The sequence below is a fragment of the Oryctolagus cuniculus genome, chromosome 11 (assembly GCF_051225735.1).
Source record: "Oryctolagus cuniculus isolate XC-2025 breed Fujian yellow rabbit chromosome 11, ASM5122573v1, whole genome shotgun sequence".
Taxonomy (NCBI): Eukaryota; Metazoa; Chordata; class Mammalia; order Lagomorpha; family Leporidae; genus Oryctolagus; species Oryctolagus cuniculus.
Genome location: NC_142877.1, coordinates 14,904,634 through 14,922,389, shown reverse-complemented (window position 1 = coordinate 14,922,389; position 17,756 = coordinate 14,904,634). Strand labels below are relative to the sequence as shown.

At 51.7% G+C, this 17,756-nt stretch overlaps 1 protein-coding gene across 4 annotated transcripts in view; it reads left to right on the top strand.

Moving 5' to 3' along the window:
* Nucleotides 1-141: 141 nt before the first annotated feature.
* The window catches only part of GDAP1L1 (ganglioside induced differentiation associated protein 1 like 1), a 50,871-nt gene continuing 33,256 nt past the window's right edge, over nucleotides 142-17,756 (top strand). Inside the window, exon 1 of one of the 4 annotated variants that reach the window (XR_011379875.2) lies at nucleotides 142-247. The gene's annotated coding sequence lies outside the window, so the exon portion shown is untranslated. The remainder of the gene's footprint in view (nucleotides 248-17,756) is intronic. The other 3 variants (XM_070051819.2, XM_089307969.1, XM_070051820.2) reach the window with 3 other exon arrangements.

Genomic DNA, 17,756 nt, shown 5'->3' with positions numbered 1-17,756 from the left:
TGCGTCACCCAGGCACGCGCCCCGCCCTCCGCGCAAGCCCCGCCCGCCCCAGTGACTCGGCAGCGCGGCCGACGGCTGCTGCGCAGGCGCAGGGCGGCAGCCGCGCCTCTCTAACGCCTGGTGCCCGCCCCTCTAGGAAGCACGTGCGCCTGACGTCATTTCCTGTTATTCTTTTCTCTCCCTCCTCCCTCTGGCGTGGCTTTGCTCACGGTCTGTTTTTGGGGCGTGCCTGCTTCCTCTCTGTCAGGTGAGTGAGTACTCGCTGTTCGCCGTCGTCCGGCCGCCTCCACTTCCTCGGGGGCTCCCTTTACCCGCAGTCCCCCAGAACACGCAGTTCCGCTCGGGGTCTGAGCCGTGTGCGGAGTCTCCGGGGCGGCTGAGCCCCGTCGGGGCGCTCGCCCGGAGTCTCCTCGGTGGCGGCGGAGTCTGGACCCCCTGCGACATCTCCTGGCTCCGGCGCCAGCCTGGCCTCCTGGGGATCTTTCGGGGCCTGCGGAGAGCCGGAGGAGTTGGCCCGGCGCAGGGCCGCGGCTGTGAGGCCGGAACTGGGGGGGAAGTGCCGAGGCACCGCTTCTCCCTCTCCGCATCTCGGCTTCTCCGTCTGTGGCGCTGGGCTGTGTCAGCGCATCTCCTCTTTTCACGCTGATCTCCGGGAAGGCCGTGAGGCCCGTCGAAACGCACCCGCACTGCGTATTTGGCAAAAAGGCGTAGGCGGCTCGCCCACGGCGGCGATCGTCGGGGTCTTCCAGTCCTGATCCTGACGGCTGCTCACTCGGGAGGCAGGGAAGGAGCGATCTGGCGTGGCCGACGCCTTCATCGCGGGGCCTAGTTTTGCTGATGCGGCCGCGCGTGTCCCTGCCTGCAGTCTACGCATCGCGAAGCTTCCTGGGAAGAGATGCCTCTTCTCGGGCTGCGTTGTGGCGAGGGAGCGCAGCAGCTTAAGTTGCCGCCTGCAACGTCCTCATCCCGGAAGGGCACCTGTTGAATCCCGGCTGCTCCGCTTCTGATCCGGCTCCCTACTAATGCGCCTGGGAAAGCAGCGGATGGCCCAAGTGCTTGGACCCCTGCACCCACGTGGGAGACCTGGAAGAAGCTCCTGGCTCCTGGCTGGCCCAGCCCTGGCTGCTGTGGCCATCTGGGGAGTGAAACAACGGATAGAAGATTTCTCTGTCTCTCCCTCTATCTCTGTAACTCTCAAATAAATAAATCTTTAAGAAAAAAAGAAGGAAGAAGGCTGGCTTTTCTCAATAGAGTTGGTTCTAGCCCTGCCCTTTTTTTTCATGAGTCCAAACCGGCCCCTCGCAACTCTCCTCGGTACCACAGGGGTACCACCCAACTGGACTAAATCCAACTGAACTACAGCCAGACCTTGGACGGCCTGGACCAGGTCTGGGAATAAAATCTGCAGTTCATGGAATAGGCCTTCCAGCTTCCGGTGTGAAAGGGATAGCCATACTTTGAATTTTGATCTTTCGCTCAGCTATTGATAATGTGGCACAGGATACACTCCTGCGATGTGGGCAGTGGCAGTGAGCCTAGCTCCCAGGCAGCCCTGTGACCCCAGGGTCTACAGCTGGCACTACACAGTGCGCTGTGTTACTAAGCCACAATGGTCAGTAAGCTAAATGTATTACGTACGTTATGAGAGTTACTTATGGCTGGCGCCGCAGCTCAATAGTCTAATCCTCCGCCTGCGGCGCCGGCACACTGGGTTCTAGTCCCGGTCGGGGCGCCAGATTCTGTCCCGGTTGCCCCTCTTCCAGGCCAGCTCTTTACTTTGGCCCGGGAGTGCAGTGGAGATGGCCCAAGTGCTTGGGCCCTGCACCCCATGGGAGACCAGGATAAGTACCTGGCTCCTGCCATCGGATCAGAGCGGTGTGCCGGCCGCGGCAGCCATTGGAGGGTGAACCAACGGCAAAAGGAAGACCTTTCTCTCTGTCTCTCTCTCTCACTGTCCACTCTGCCTGTCAAAAAAAAAAAAAAAAAAGAGTTACTTATTTATTTGAAAAGCAGAGCAGGAGGAGAAGAGGGAGAGAGGTTTCCATCCTCCCCAATGGCTGCAACAGCCAGGTCTGGGCCAGGCCCAAGCCAGGAGCCACGAACTCCATCTGGGTCTCCATGTGGGTGGCAGGGGCCCAGTCACTTGGGCCATCTTCTGCTGCCTTCCCACGTACATTAATATGGAGCTGAAACAGCAGAGCAGCCAGGACTCAAACGTGCATTCCCGTGCGGGTTGTCAGCCTTTCACACCCCGACTTAACCTGCTATGCCATGACACTGGACCCCAAAATGTGTTTTTGACTGTACATATTTCCAACATAAGTTGGGTTTGTTGGGATGTAATTCCATTGTAAGTCAAAGAGCATCTGTGTAAGGTTGTTAAACCTAAAGCGCGTAGTGAGTCCTAGGTAAAGCATTTTCATTCTCTTTGTGTTCATACCGGAGGCTCAGCAGCTGACAGGTGAAAGGTTAAGCTGCTGCTTGGGATGCCCCACTCTGCTTCCCACCCAGCTCCCTGCTAGTGTGCACCCTAGGAAGTAGCAGATGATGGCTCAAGTACCTGGGTCCCTGCCAGGCATGTGAGAACCCAGATGGAGTTCCTACCTCCTGGCTTTGGCCTGGCCTAGCCCAGCTCAGGCTGTTGAAGGCATTTGAGGAGTGAACAAGCTGATGGGAGATTCTTATTCATATTCTCTCTCTCGTTCTCATTCTGCCTTTCAAATACATAAATATAAATAAATAACCCACTCATTGTAGCCTAACGATGCTAATAGTAAAGGCTGCCCTCCGCTGAGGAGCAGTTACAGACGTATTCTCTCATTTAATCATCCTGAGATTTTACACATTCTGCAAGGAGGATGACTGGGTCCCAGGAGATTAGAAAACCTGTTCTGTGTTGCACAGTGCTAGTAAGTCAGGAGCTAAACCATCTGAAACCTTGCCATCCACAGCACTCTTGGAGAAGAGTAAGGAAGAGGGAGGCTTGATGCTGGTTTTTCCCAGAGGTTGCCAAGTGAATATTGTCAGGACCAAACACTTCAGGTGCCCTTGGAAATTGTAGCTTCTGGCAGAAGCTCATACATCCTTGAGAGCGAGGGCTGTATCAAGGTCACTGTTGAATTCCCAGAGCATAACACTGTTCCTGGGAGTTAGCAGATGCTCAGTACAGCCCTGGAGAATGCAAGGTCACAGTCTTGACAGATTTTATCTTCCTCAGGACATGAATGCCCTCCTGGCAGAGGTAATCTGCAAAAGTAGTGTTTTCTTATGTTTTAAGCCTCAAATAATTTATTCCTTACCTTGATATACTTTTTTTTGAAAAGATTTATCTAGTTATTTGTAAATCAGAGTTACACAGAGAAGAAGGAGAGGCAGAGAGAGAGGTCTTCCATCCACTGGTTAACTCCCTAATTGGCTACAGCAGCTGGAACTGTGCCGATCCAAAGCCAGGAGCCAGGAGCTTCTTCCAGGTCGCCTATGCAAGTGCAGGAGCCCAAGGATTTGGGCCATCTTCTACTGCTTTCCCAGGCCATAGCAGAGCTGGATCAGAGGTGGAGCAGCCAGGACTCAAACCAGTGCTCATATGGGATTCTGGCACTTCAGGCAGCAGCTTTACCCACTATGCCACAGCGCTGGCCCTGATATACTTTTATTTTTATTTTTATTTATTTTTTGACAGGCAGAGTGGACAGTGAGAGAGAGAGACAGAGAGAAAGGTCTTCCTTTTTGCCGTTGGTTCACCCTCCAATGGCCACCGCGGCCAGCGCACTGTGGCCGGCGTACCGCGCTGATCCGATGGCAGGAGCTAGGTACTTATCCTGGTCTCCCATGGGCTGCAGGGCCCAAGGACTTGGGCCATCCTCCACTGCACTCCCTGGCCACAGCAGAGAGCTGGCCTGGAAGAGGGGCAACCGGGACAGAATCTGGCGCCCTGACCGGAACTAGAACCCAGTGTGCCGGCGCCGCAAGGCAGAGGATTAGCCTAGTGAGCCACGGCGCCGGCCCCTGATACACTTTTTAAAATTACTTTGGGGGGGTGGGGCTGGCACTGTGGCATAGCAGGTAAAGCCTCCACCTACAGTGCCGGCATCCCATATGGGCGCCAGTTCAAGTCCTGACTGCTCCCCTTCTGATCTAGCTCTCTGCTATGGCCTGGGAAAGCAGTAGAAGATGGCCCAAATCCTTGGGCCCCTGTACCTGCATGGGAGACCTGGAAGAAGCTCCTGGCTCCTGGCTTCGTATCAGCACAGCTCCGGCCATTGCAGCCAATTGGGGAGTGAACCAGCAGATGGAAGACCTCTCTGTGTGTAACTCTGACTTTCAAGTAAAAGAAATCTTTAAAAAAATAAAATAAAATAAAATTACTTTGAGATAGAAAGTAGTGATGATAATAGTAATCAATGTGTCTTCATTTGCAATTATTAACCTTCATGAACAACTTGTGAAATACTTTTATTATGTCCATTTTACAGCTGAGGAAACTGAGGCTCAGAATAGTTAGTTAACTTGCCCAAGACCACATAGCAGCAGAATGGGAATTCTAATCAGGGCAGTGTAACTCTACACCCGCACTCCTGAATGCGGAGTCACACAGCAGCACTTGGCTCCCAGCCCTATACCACTGCATGTCTTACTAGACCGGGAGTACGCACTTCCACCTGGGGAATACAGCTGGGTTGGAGAAATCTGCCCAGGATCTGGAACCATGATCCAGCTACACTTGCCTGGAGTCCTTGGACCTACCAGACACACTCCCCTCCTAAGTCTCTGTATGTGATGTTTCCTCTGCTGGATCACTGTTTACCCACAGTGCATCTCTGATTTAATCTCTGCTCATGTGGTTCCCCGGGGAACCGTCTCTGGCCACCCCGGGAACTCCTTGCACTCTGTATCCACTTACCCTGATTTAGTTTTCCTTACGGCATGTATTTTCCACCTGTCAATGTGTCTTTGTTGTTGGGCCCTCTCACTAGAATCCAAATGACCTGAGGACAGTTTGCCTCTTTTCTTTATTGTTACTTTTTTTTTTGTTTCAATGGAATCTAAGATACTTACTGTCTCTTAATTTAGCCCTCTGAAAATCTGGATATGTCTTGTAATCAGTAATGTGCCCTGGCATAATTGCTAGTTTTTTCTTTCTTAATTGTACATACAAAAAAAAAGTTGAGTCTTTAAAACAATGATGTTTTAGAGTTGATGAAAATTACAGTATAGTGGCGGGCATTTGGCCTGGTGGTTAAGACTCCCACCTCCCCTGTCGAGTGCCTAGATTCAATGCCTGCTCCGACTCCTGACTCCTGACTCTGGCTTCCTGCTAATGCAGACCCTGAGGGGCAACAGGTAATGGCTCAGGGGGTTGGCTCCCTGTCACCCACACTGGGGCCCTAGCCATGAGTTCTAGACTTTTGGCATTGGCCTATCCCAGCCTCAAGCACTTGTGTTTGGAGAATGACCCAGCAGATGGGAGGTAGTATTCTCGCTGGCTTTCTCTTTCTCTCTCCACTCCCTTTCCCTCTCTGCCTTAATGAATACAAAAAGGAGAGTATAACTCTGGGGCCTCTCATGTATATAGTGAAGGCACTGCATGTTATGTGCTGGAAACTTTAAAATTTACACATCAGTCCCCGGGGCTGGCTCTGTGTGCAGCAGGTTAAAGCCCCGCCCTGCAGTGCCAGCATCCCATATGGGTGCCAGTTCTAGTCCCGGCTGCTCTTCTTCTGATCCAGCCTGGGAAAGCAGTAGAGGATGGCCCAAGTCCTTGGGCCCCTGCACCTGCGTGGGAGACCCGGAAGAAGCTCCTGGCTCCTGGCTCCTGGCTTTGGATGTCACAGCTCTGGTCGTTACGGCCATCTGGGGAGTAAACCAGCGGATGGAAGACCTCTCTCTTTCTCTCTCTCTCTCTCTCTCTCTCTCTCTACCTCTCTCTATAACTCTGTCTTTCAAATAAATAAAATAAATCTTTAAAAAAATTCAGTCCCCACAATTGCCCTGTTAGGAAGTACATCCCATCCCCAGGGCAGCGTGGTTGTAGGCATTGAGTGTGTGTGAATCATTTTTAGAACCTGGGAGAGCAGAGAGCTGCGTGCAGTTGGCTCTGACCACACGGATCGGGTTGCCCCTCGTGTCCTCAGTTCCTCTTGTTCTTTCCACAGACCGTAGAGTGCGCCTGCTGCTCGCCTGTGTTGGGCAGGAGTGCACGGGCCAGTGGAGGAGGAAGGGGAAGCCCTGGAGGCCCCCCATGGGAGGTGCAGGGCAGCCTCTCGGCACCTTCCAGGGGGAGGGGGACGCTCTCAGAGTCAGGCATGGCCTGGGCACAGGGAAGGCAGGGGTGACTGGAGACCAGGCCAAGCCTACGGAAGGAGAGAATCGTGGGAAGGAGCTTGGATTTTGTCCTACGGGTCAGGAATGGTTTTAAGCAAAACGGTGCTGTGCTGGTGAGCATTTCGGTCACCCTGGCAGCCTCCTGGAGAGTCGGCAGGAGAGGAAGACACGAAATGCGCTGAGGAAGGCTGAAACTGAAACCAGGCGGAAGGACAGCGAGGAGCCAGTGGGTTGAAAAGGGACCACAGGGCACTGGGCAGGGGCTCTGGTTAGAGGGGAGCCGGCACTTGGCCCCTTCACGAAGGAAGGAATTCCAGAACAGGTTTGGGGAGGAGCTTGTAGTGCAGATGAAAGCAAGGATCAGGTCATGAAGGGTCTTAACACCGTGGCAGGGGTTTATCCTGAGAACCATGGGAGCTCTGGAGTGGGGGAGGAGCGAGCAGACTGATTTTGAAGAGATGGCTCTGGTTTCAGCCTGGGCTGGCAGTGATGTAAAGAGTAAAGCGCATGGCCGGCGCTGCGGCTCACTAGGCTAATCCTCCGCCTTGCGGCGCCAGCACCCCGGGTTCTAGTCCCGGTCAGGGTGCCGGATTCTGTCCCGGTTGCCCCTCTTCCAGGCCAGCTCTCTGCTGTGGCCCTGGAGTGCAGTGGAGGATGGCCCAAGTGCTTGGGCCCTGCACCCCATGGGAGACCAGGAGAAGCACCTGGCTCTTGGCTTTGGATCAGCGCGGTGCGCTGGCCGCGGCGGCCATTAGAGGGTGAACCAACGGCAAAAGGAAGACCTTTCTCTCTGTCTCTCTCTCTCACTGTCCACTCTGCCTGTAAAAAAAAAAAAAAAAAAAAAAGTAAAGCACAGGTGGCTGTAAGTGCGGAGAACAGGGTCACAGACTGAAGAGTGGGTGAGAGACTGATAGGCGTGGGGTGGGGTGGAGGTGGATTAGTGAGAGGAAGCTGACCAGGACATTTTGCTTTCCAGTGGATACCATTGCCTGTTTCTAATTAAGCTGTTGCATCCACTGGACAAGGTGTGGAGACAGAACCTCATTTAATTGAGGGTGAGAATAATGGCCGATGATTTTATGGTTCTTACTATATGCCAGAAAACTCATTTTCATGTTCGCAACAATCCTAGGAGAGCACCATTACCATCTTCATTTTCCACGTGAGGAGGCTGAAGCAGAGCTGAGTCACTGCGCGAGGTCACGCGGCTGCTGAGGGGCAGGACTCGAGTTTGACCCCAGGCAGTCTGTTCTCCCTGCCTGCCTGTGCGGAGATGCCCGCCCGTCAGGCATCAGCTCAGTTTGAACATACGAACTTGAGTGTTCTGTGGGGTGGGAAAATACTCCCCCTGCTCATAGGCTCCACATCTGTGGAATCAATGAACCACAGATCGAAAATATTTGGGGGAAAAAATTGCCTCTGTCCTGAAGATGTGCAGACTGTTTCTCTTGGCAATTCCCTAAACAATGTAGTGTAACAACTACCGTCTTGGCGTTGACGTCATAGTAGGTATCAGAGGTAATCTGGAGATAACGGGAAGGTACAGGAAGATACACAAAGTTTCAGTGCAGGTAGTAGGTCATTTCCTGGCGTCCTTGAGGAAGGGTTAGGGGCTGGAACCAATCCCTAGCAGATCCAAATCCGAATCTGAAGCTCAACTAGGAGATTGGGACTAGAAATAGCTTGTGGGGTCTCTGAAGCCACAGGGGAGGGTGAGGACCCCCAGGAAGGCATGGGAAATAACCGGAGGGAAGAGGCCAGGGGAAGTGTAGGCGGGAAACACCGACCTTTATGGGGAGGATGTCCTCCCTCCTACAGATGGCCGAACGGGCATCTGGTTCTAGACGGTCGGTCAACAGTTACTGAGCCCGTCTGCCTGAATGTGACCAGCTCTGGGTCCCTGACGAAGTAGAACTCCTGGACCCACAACCAAAGGACCTACCCCTACGGTGGTCAGGCAGGTCTTCTACCATGGGACACCACTGGCACAGGTGGTTCTGCCCCTCCCGCACCTGGAGAGCCTGTCGCTCCCCTCTCTACCACCTGTCACCTTTGCCAGCTCAGCGCCTCCCCATCTCTAATCCTGTAGTAACTCTAACTTGGAACTCCAGGTGCCTCATCACGTGGCTGTTCTAGGCTTTGCCTGTGCGTTTCTTGCATCTTCAGCTAGATCCTGTTTCTGAAAGACAGGAAGCATCCACTAGCGTTTCCCCCTCCCTCAACCGCTGGTCCCCTTGTGCAGATTAAGCAAGCGCCCTGCACTGGGTGCTTCCATGATGCAGTGACTGCACCAGCACAGGGAGCGCGTCGGTCAGTCAGTCAGTCGTCTCACTTAGCAAAAAATCCTGGTTGCCCGCTGGCTCCTGAGAACCATGCCTGGGGCCTGGGGACTCTGATGGTGGATTTGAGCAGCAGAGCCTCTCATGGCAGACTTGTCTCAGAGGGGAGTGAGTGGGAGCTGGGGAAGTGGGGACTGATAAGCTTCTCTCTCCTGTCATTCTCTTCCTGTCCCAAAGCTACTGGGGTCTGTTACTGTTGTGGTGACTTTCATGAGATGTCAGGGAACAGAATGGGGAGTGGATGGAGGAGAACTTTGTGGGGTCATCAGTGATCTGAACTTGCACCTCTCTGCTGGCTCCCACTCAGTCTGCAGCAACTTGAACTCCGGGACTCAGAGCTCCAGGAGTGGGGACCTTTTCCCAGTTGCTACCGATCCCCAGCAGAGGGAGCCCTAGGATTGTAGGTTCTCTTTCCTTAACCAGTGACGCCCTTCACCCTGGGCTTTCAAACCTGGTGAAGATCAAGGTTAGTGACATCTCTCACCTTCTCCCTCTACTTTTCATTCATTTGAACTTTGTAACTTAAACTATGTGACACCATCAGGATGGTGTAAGATGGAAAAAAAGAACAAGTAAAGCTACAAAAGACAGGAATGTGTGCTGGTGAAGATGAGGCAGTATTGAGGGGGGCATCAGGGCACCGGTAATACTGCCACTTGATCTGATGTCGGTTATGGGTATACATTCAGTTTGTAAAAGTGATCAAGCCGCAACATAGTACAAATATGTCTTTATGTGCATATTAAACTTCAACAGAAAGCTCCCCGAAGGTTTTTTTTTTTTTAAGATTTATTTATTTATTTATTTGAAAGTCAGAGTTAGTTACACAGAGAGAGAAGGAGAGGCAGAGAAAGAGAGGTCTTCCATCCACTGGTTCACTCCCCAACTGGCTGCCACGGCTGGAGCTGCGCCGATCCAAAGTCAGGAGCCAGGAGCTTCAGCCAGGTATAGGGGCCCAAGGACTTGGGCCATCTTCTACTGCTTTCCCAGGCCATAGCAGAGAACTGGATCGGAAGTGGAGTAGCTGGGACTCAAACCAGCATCCATATGGGATGCTGGCACTTCAGGCAGAAGCTTTACCTGCTACACAACAGTGCTGACCCCTCCCCAAAGTTTTTAAAAGAACAACAGGGAAAAACTGTATGCTACAAGGTAGGTACTGGGTTAGAGTGAGCTGGTCATTTCCTCTCTCCAGTTATGAACATTATCTGAGCCTTGAGATCACCTGAGACAGCCACAAACCCCAATTTAAGAAGCTTTGCAGCAGTAGAATACAAAAAGTGAGCAGAGGACATGAACAGATCTGGAGTCCAAGGCCCGGACATGTAGGAGAAGATACTCAGCCTCAATCTTAGAGTGCACTGAGTTACCACTCTTAGCCCATCAGATTGGCAGAAACCCCAGTCTGTGGCAGTGCACACTGGCTGGGGCTGGCAGAGATGGGGGACAGGGGCAGGCAGCAGGCCCTTTCATGGCCTGCTAGTGGGATTGTGAAATGGACAACCCTGTTGATTTGGCAATGTCCATTAAAATAACAAGCCTCAAAGCTACCCTGTAGATGACATTTGTACATGTAAGTGATGGCTTAGGCAAAAGGTTATTCATTGCAGCATCAGTTGCAATAGCAAAACATTGGCAACAACCATGTCAGTGGGCAGAGAACTGGAGGAGAAAACCTGTGAGTCCCCAGAGGGAAATACTTTGTAACCAGAAAAAAAGCTGGAGGGAGCCTCTTGTGTGCTGAGAAAACTCTAAGATAATGAAGAAAACAAGATGTACAGATAAGGGTAGATATTTGGGAACCAGCATTTTGGCCCAGTGGGTTGAGCCACTATTTGTGATCCCAATATCAGAGTGTCAGTTCAAGTCCTGACTGCTCTGCTTCCAGTCCAGCTTCCTGCTAATATGACTGGGAAGGCACAAGAAAATGGCCTAAGTACTGGAGCTCCTGCTGCTGGTGTGGGAGACCTGGACAGGGTTCTGGGCTCCTGGCTTCATTTTGGCTCAGACCTGGCTGTTGCAGCCATTTAGAGAGTGAACCAGCAGATAAGAGTTCTTTCTCTCCTTCCGTCTCTCTGTGTCTGCCTTTCAAATAAATAAATAAGAATAGATATTTGGGTTGCTTGTAGATACAGAAAGAAACACTGAAAAACACAGACAAGAAACTAAGAGAAATATTTCATAGAATGGTGAGGAGCAGGGGTCGGGGGAGCCAGACTTCTTAACGAGAACCTGTCATTCTGATTTTTACACCACATCAGTGAATTACGTGTGTGCCCAACAAAACCTGAGAGCCCTTGCTGAGAGCTGTTGAATACAGCCTGCAGGGATCGCTCCCTCCCCAGTTTCAGAGAGCTTGGATTTGGTTCTTTAATTGGTTCTTTAAGCTGTGTCTTGGTGTGAGCGTTCAGTGGGTTCTGCACTTGAACTCCCAGGAATCCTGCTCTTGTCCTTCGTGTGCCAAACTAATCTTGCCCTTCAGATGTTGACACTCAACTAAATCGTTCAAAGTATTTCTTCACCCTCTGCTTACACATTCCTGAGCATCTTACTCCGTCCAAGGGGAAGAAAAAAAAGGTTTCACCAGAAAGTGCACCTGTGTCCCCAGAAGCTTGGGAGAAGCGCTCTCGCCCTGTCCTTGATCTTTGCCTGTCGCCATCCGTCCCGCCCCCACTCCTGCCTAAGACCAGTCCCTTCCTCCTACCCTAGTGTCACATTGGCCCCCATCTCCCACCTCAGGAAACTCACACTATTTGTTTCTGTACATGCAAACACATCGTGTCTTCTCTTGTGTTTGAAAAAAAAGAAATGAAAAAAGTGTGAAATCCAGACCCACAAGTTCCCCTTCTACCTACATTTCCCTTAAAGCTCCTGACCTTTCCTCCAATTTAGAGCCATCATCAGTGTCTCCTTCTTCACCGTGTCTGTCTCTCTCTAGCCTCCTGCAACTAGACTTTGGTGCCCACGGAGGTGCTTGTCGCCAAGGTCGTGAATATCCTCCCTGTAGCTGAATCCAGCAGGCCCAGGCACGGTTCTTACATTGCCGGAGTTCTGAACTCTGACACTGAGTACAGCCTCCTCCTTGGCTCGCTCTCCTGGCCCCTGGGGACATCCTCAGTCACCTGTGCCCATCTGCTAATCCTCAGGGCCTTGCCTTTAAAAAAAACAATAGGACTAGTTATGAATTTCTTTGCAAGACAGTGACAGAAGGGGAGAGTCAGAGAGCTGATTCCCTTCATCTCATTTTTATTTCCTGGATGATCCTGTGTCGGAGAATATAATATAGAAAGACACCCTGATGTACCTGAGCAAACAGGGAATATACTATACTGGAAGGATACCAGAGAGCTCACTCAACAAAAGGACAAACTAAACCAGGCCTCATCAGCCTGGGAAGCAGAGCCTGTCCCAGGTGCCAGGAGCCTCTGGGCACTGCCGTCAGGGTGATTGAGCTCCACACGTCTGATCCTGGGTCCTCCCTGTATATCAGATTCCTGGGAGAGGCGCTCTGATGGCCTCTGTGGCACCTGGAGGTGCGCAACCAGCGCAGCTTCCTCTGCATTTCCCAGCTGATCTCTTCCTCTCAAACTCGCACCCTCTCATCATTAGCAGGTGCTCCAGTCCCTTCCGGTCTATAGCACTCTGCTTTATACATACACGTTCAATACGTCAGGGTTTCTCCTCTCTTCCTTCTTCCAGGGTGGCATCTGGGTTAAGGGGGTGGTGGATGAGCTTCACGGGGCAGCTGCTGTTCCCTTCCCTTTGCTGGTCGTCACCACCACATGGCTGCTCTGGACTTAGCCCCAGGCACTATGGGTTACGGAGGGGCTGGCCTGATTTAATTCCAAAGCAGTATTACTTAGAAGAGTGAAAATTGCCATTGTCTTTAGTTGTGATATCTTCATGGGCCACAGCCCTCACAGCTTTCATCCAAGCACATCACTAGAGATTCAGATGCTTCCAGATCACCGGCCAGGCACTCCCGGCGCAAGAGAAATGCAGAGAGCTACTGTTACCACCACACCACTCCCAAGGCTACTTTTATATCTTAGGTGCCCACTTGGTGCAGTGTCATGGTCAGCAGGAGGCATTTCTGGGGCCCAGTGCTTTGCCTGGACTGTGCTCAGGGAAGAAGTGGAGTACCAAAATCCTCCAAGCCTGTCCGGGTGCTTCTTAGCCCTGCCCGGGGGATTTGGCCTTAGAGGAGGGTCGGTAGACACTTGCATCTGAACGCTTGTCCTGCTTTATTCCTTGGCAGTACCAGAAGGCTCTGGCCCTTCCTGTTCCTTGGGAACTTGTCTTTAATCTTAGATTGTATCATCTCTGCACGTGCATAATAATAATAATAATAAATAAATAAAAACCCTAGCTCTGCTCCCCACAGCAAACTCTTGGTCCACAAAGGGAAGAGTTTAGAAAGTAGGAAGAGCTTTTCTCCCTCAGTGAAGTGAGATTGGCAGGCTGTTATCTCCCTGTGGACACAAGAAAATCAAATTTCAAACCCAGAGTTCAACCAAGATTCCCTGAGCAGTGGAGGCCTCGGCTGAATGGCTGGGGAGCTGCCAGCACACTGGGAATTGAGGTTGAGCCGCAGCAGAAACGCATTGGTTTTGATTTGAAGAGATGTTCTCCTCTACAGCCGTCTTGGTGGCTGTGCCCACGGTGATTCGCCAGGCCTGTCGGAAGGCAGGGCAGTTCTCCCAAGGGGAAAATCCGTTTCTGTTACCCAAAGAGAGGGGGAGTGGGGAATAGCGGGGAAGGTCAGGCAGACAGGAAATGCCTGCTACTGCTTCAGGCCGCACCCACCTGCTGGTGGGGCCAGATGTGTATGTCTAACTCATGCTTGCGTCCCAGCTGCACCCCTCTGGGGCCATGGGGCTGCCAGTCGTCCACGGGGCTGTCCCACAAAAGCTGGTGAAGCATGATGTACTCTGGAAGGAACAGGTTATCGTTCCCTCTACGCCTGGTTTTCTGGCCCTTTCCAGGCCCTTCAATTTAATTAATCAAATTGAACTTGGACTTGCCACCTCCATCATTGGATACCTGTCCCCCATACTTTGGAAATATTGTTAATATGTTAATATCCTAGTAACAACTAATTTTAACAAAAGAAAACACTGCCTCTATAGATAATTCAGAAAAGCATAAAAAGAAGGTCACCAGCCCTAGGGTTTTGTCCTAGCGTGCAGTGTGCGTCAGAGCCAGAGCAGCCCTAGCGGAAGCCGTGCCTCGCCTGCCCCACCCCTGTGTGGCTTTGAACATGCTGCCCAGGCGCTGTGCCCCCATTCACTTCTCTGAAAGCAGAAATACTGATAGGAGCTACCTTGGAGTATGGGCAGGATGACATGATGGAAGAGGCCTGCCTGCTACTTATTATTCATATTTTAAGTGGAAATGTGTTTGATGTTAATTGCTGATAAACTGTGTACAAGCTTTGTAGACTTTTTTCATTTATTGTGAACCTTTCTTCATATCATAAAATAGTCCTCAAAACGTGACTATAAAAAGTATAATAGTCCATCATATACACATATTCATAATTTATTTCGTAGTTAACCATTCTTCTGGTTTGGGACAATTAGAAGTATATATTTACTGTAGCAAAGAACTCTGAACTAAAAATCTGTGAATATATTCACATAAAAATACACATGTCTCTACCTGCAGCTACATCTGACCAGGAGTCTGATGATTTTCTTAGCATAGACTTCTGCACCCGGGGCGGCTGGCTGAGAAGGTAGGAACTGTTCAGAGTCTCTGGGAAACGCTGACCAGCTGCTGGAAAGAAAGGTTATCAACCATCGACACTGTTGCTGCCACCACCGCCACTCTCCTGCCGCTGTGGTGACAAGGCCGCCTCGTGGTGCCTGTACTTATCTGATTTGCAGAACCCAGAGGCAAAGCCTTGGGTTGAGCTGTGGAGGCCAGTCAGACCCCCAGCCCCTTCAGAGGGGGAGAGCCCGAGGGGGAAATGGCTTTGGGGAGAAGATTGCCAGCCCCATGGGAGGGAATTAAAGCTGCAGAGGGGTTGAAGGAGCGGAGACGCAGCTCAAATGCAGGTGGATGTGAGGCCCGGTGCTGCCACAGCCTGCGCGGGACCTGCTCCTGTGACCGGGGCATCGCCACAGATAGTAGCAGCCAGGACTCTGGAGACAGGTGCCCTGCACTGCCTGTGGGCCTTGGGCAAGTCACCACCCTCTCAGTCTCAGTTTCCCCATCCTCTCTGCCAACTTGGAGGATCTGGTCAGGTGGCGCGGAGTGGGCCGGCAGCGCACGGCAGGGCCTCCAGTGAGAGTTCTTCCCCCTGTTCCTTCCCTCTTCTCCCTCTTCTTCTTATCTCCATTCTGCTGCAGTGGCCTTGTAAGGTGACGCAAGCAAGCGCCGCTGAAATGGAGTAGAAGTGGAAAATCCCGTGTGCTCCTCCCTCCCCTCCGTCCTGCACTACAGAGATGCCTGGCGGGCCCTGTGTGTTTCTCTGTGTCGCTTTCCAGGGCTTGCAGACACCTGCGCTCAGTTGTGTTCTTTACATGTTTAAAAAATACCCTCTCTGCCGTCTGCACACTCGCCTCGTCCCCTTAATTTCCATCTTGAAGACCTCCACATCAGAGACGCCTAATTCTTTTCCAGGGATGTGCATTTACCTGATTTCCTACCCATGTCTTTTGGCCTATTTCCAAGTTTTAAGCATTACCAGGGGTGCTGAGTTAAAATGTATGTGCAGCAAGTTGGTACACGTTTAAGTGGATTTTGCAGTGAAGGTTCTGACGACAGAGTTTCGTATTCGACAGTGAGAGCAGACGCCAGTCCACCCAGCAGAAGTGTTCGGAGTGCTCATTGCCCAGAGTGGTTCTCACCTGCAGGTGATTGTGTCCCCCAAGGGGACATATGGGCAGTGCCTGGGGCGTTTTCAGTTGCAACAGTCTAGGGATGGTGATGGAGGTGCCACTGCTGTCTAATGGGTAGACCTCAGGACGCTGCTCACCATCCTACAACACTCCTCGGCAGGGCAAATCCCACACAGCACAGAATCGTGCCTCAGCAGTGCCAAGGCTGGACATCCTGCCCTCAGCCCTTGCCAGTGCTGGGCATTCATTCTTTTTTTTTTTTTTTTAAAGATTTTAGATATTTATTTGGGAAGTATAGTTACAGACAGAGGGAGAGACAGAGAGAGAGAGAGGTCTTCCATTTGTTGGCTCACTCCCCCAATGGCCACAACGGCCGCAGCTGAGCTGATCCGAAGCCAGGAGCCAGGAGCTTCTCCCTCATTTCCCACACAGGTGCAGGGGCCCAAGCACTTGGGCCGTCTTCCACTGTTTTCCCAGTCAGAAGTGGGAACTGGATCAGAAGAGGAGTAGTTGGGACATGAACTGGTGTCCATATGAGATGTTGGCACCATAGGCAGAGGCTTAGCCTACTACGCCACAGTGCTGGCCCCAATATTGTCATTTTTTAAAAAAAAATTTTGGATGAATTAATTGATTTAATTTGAAAGGAAGAGAGAAAGAGATTGCCAATCCACTGGTTCACTCCCCAAGTGACTGCAACAGCTGGAACTGGGCCAGGCTCAGGCCAGGAGCTAACTCAGGGTCTCCCCTGTGGGTGGCAGGAACCCAAGTACTTGAGCTGTCACCTGGTACCTCCCAGGAAGTGTATTAGGCAGGAAGCCACTCCCATGTGGGATGGGGGTGCCCCAAGTGGCGAACTGCTCCACCTAACCCTCACCCCTTCATTTTTTTCATCTGTAATCAAATAATTGAAAAATGAGTTCTTATTTTATTTTATACCTCTTCAGAATAATGGAGTTATTTCTGTATTTGAATTATGAAGGACATGTATTATTTCTGTAATTCTTTTGAAACTCATTAAAGATTTTTTTTTAAATCTGCCTCTCTTTGACTGTTAGTTTATGGACGATCTTAAGTTTCAATGATGTTTTTCCCTGGTAGGTATAGAAAGAAGGCTGCTCTGTGGGCCGTGGGAAGCTGTCAGCACTACAGGTTCAAGTCTCCCACTCTCTGGCCTTCAAGAATTTCTCTATGGCTCTTCTAAAGCACCTTCTCCCAGTGGACACCTAGACGCAGGAGCCATCCACTGGTTCACTCCCCAGATGGCTGTAATGGCTGAAGCTGTGCCAATACGAAGCCAGGAGCCAGGAGCTTCTTTCTGGTTTCCCACATGGGTGCAGGAGCCCAACAACTCTTGGGTCTTCTACTGCTTTCCCAGGCCATAGCAGAGAGCTGCATTGGAAGTGGAGCAGCCAGGACTCAAACCGGTGCCCATATGGGATGGCGGCACTGCAGGTGGCAGCTTCACCTGCTACACCACAGTGCCGGCCCTGGCCGAGATGATTGTTGGGCTCCTGCACCCATGTGGGAAACCAGAAAGAAGCTCCTGGCTCCTGGCTTCATATTGGCACAGCTTCAGCCATTACGGCCATCTGGGGAGTGAACCAGTGGATGAAAAACAAACAAACAAACAAAAAAATCTCGGCCTAGAGATGCCCCTCCCTGCAGACCAGGGCTCCAAACAAAATGCATCCTGGGGCTGACCTCAGAGAATCCAGGACACTCACCAAACACCAGGGGTGGGGGCACCCTCCTGCTCAGTTCTCAGCCTGGAAACCTGATCTCCAAGCCCCCTGGCACTTCTGCGGAGCCCAGAGCTGCTAGCTGAGGCTCTGCTGGAGTTCACATTCCCTTACTTCTGCCAAGTCCCAACAGAGTGGACATGAAGCAGAGCCCTCCTCACCCCTGCCCAGCATGGCAGCGACCCCTGGAACAGTGCCTGACTCTTTCCACGTGACCCAGTGCAAACGAGAGCCAGCCAGCCTGGAAAAAGTCTGAGGACTTGTCAGGATCACCTGGCTATTCCCAAGAAAGTATCCCACACGGCAGACATGGCATAAACCTACCAGCAGGCTCTGCAGGTCACGTGGACTGGAATCACCTAATAAGCAGACTTCCAGAGCGGGCAGAGAGCTGCTGGCCCTGGTGCCAGGGACAGGACTTGCGCCAGCAATTCTGTGTGATCGCAGTACAGTGTGGGTTTCCAGTAAAGCAAAGGCGTGTGTGGAGGCTGAATGGTCTAATGCTCTCT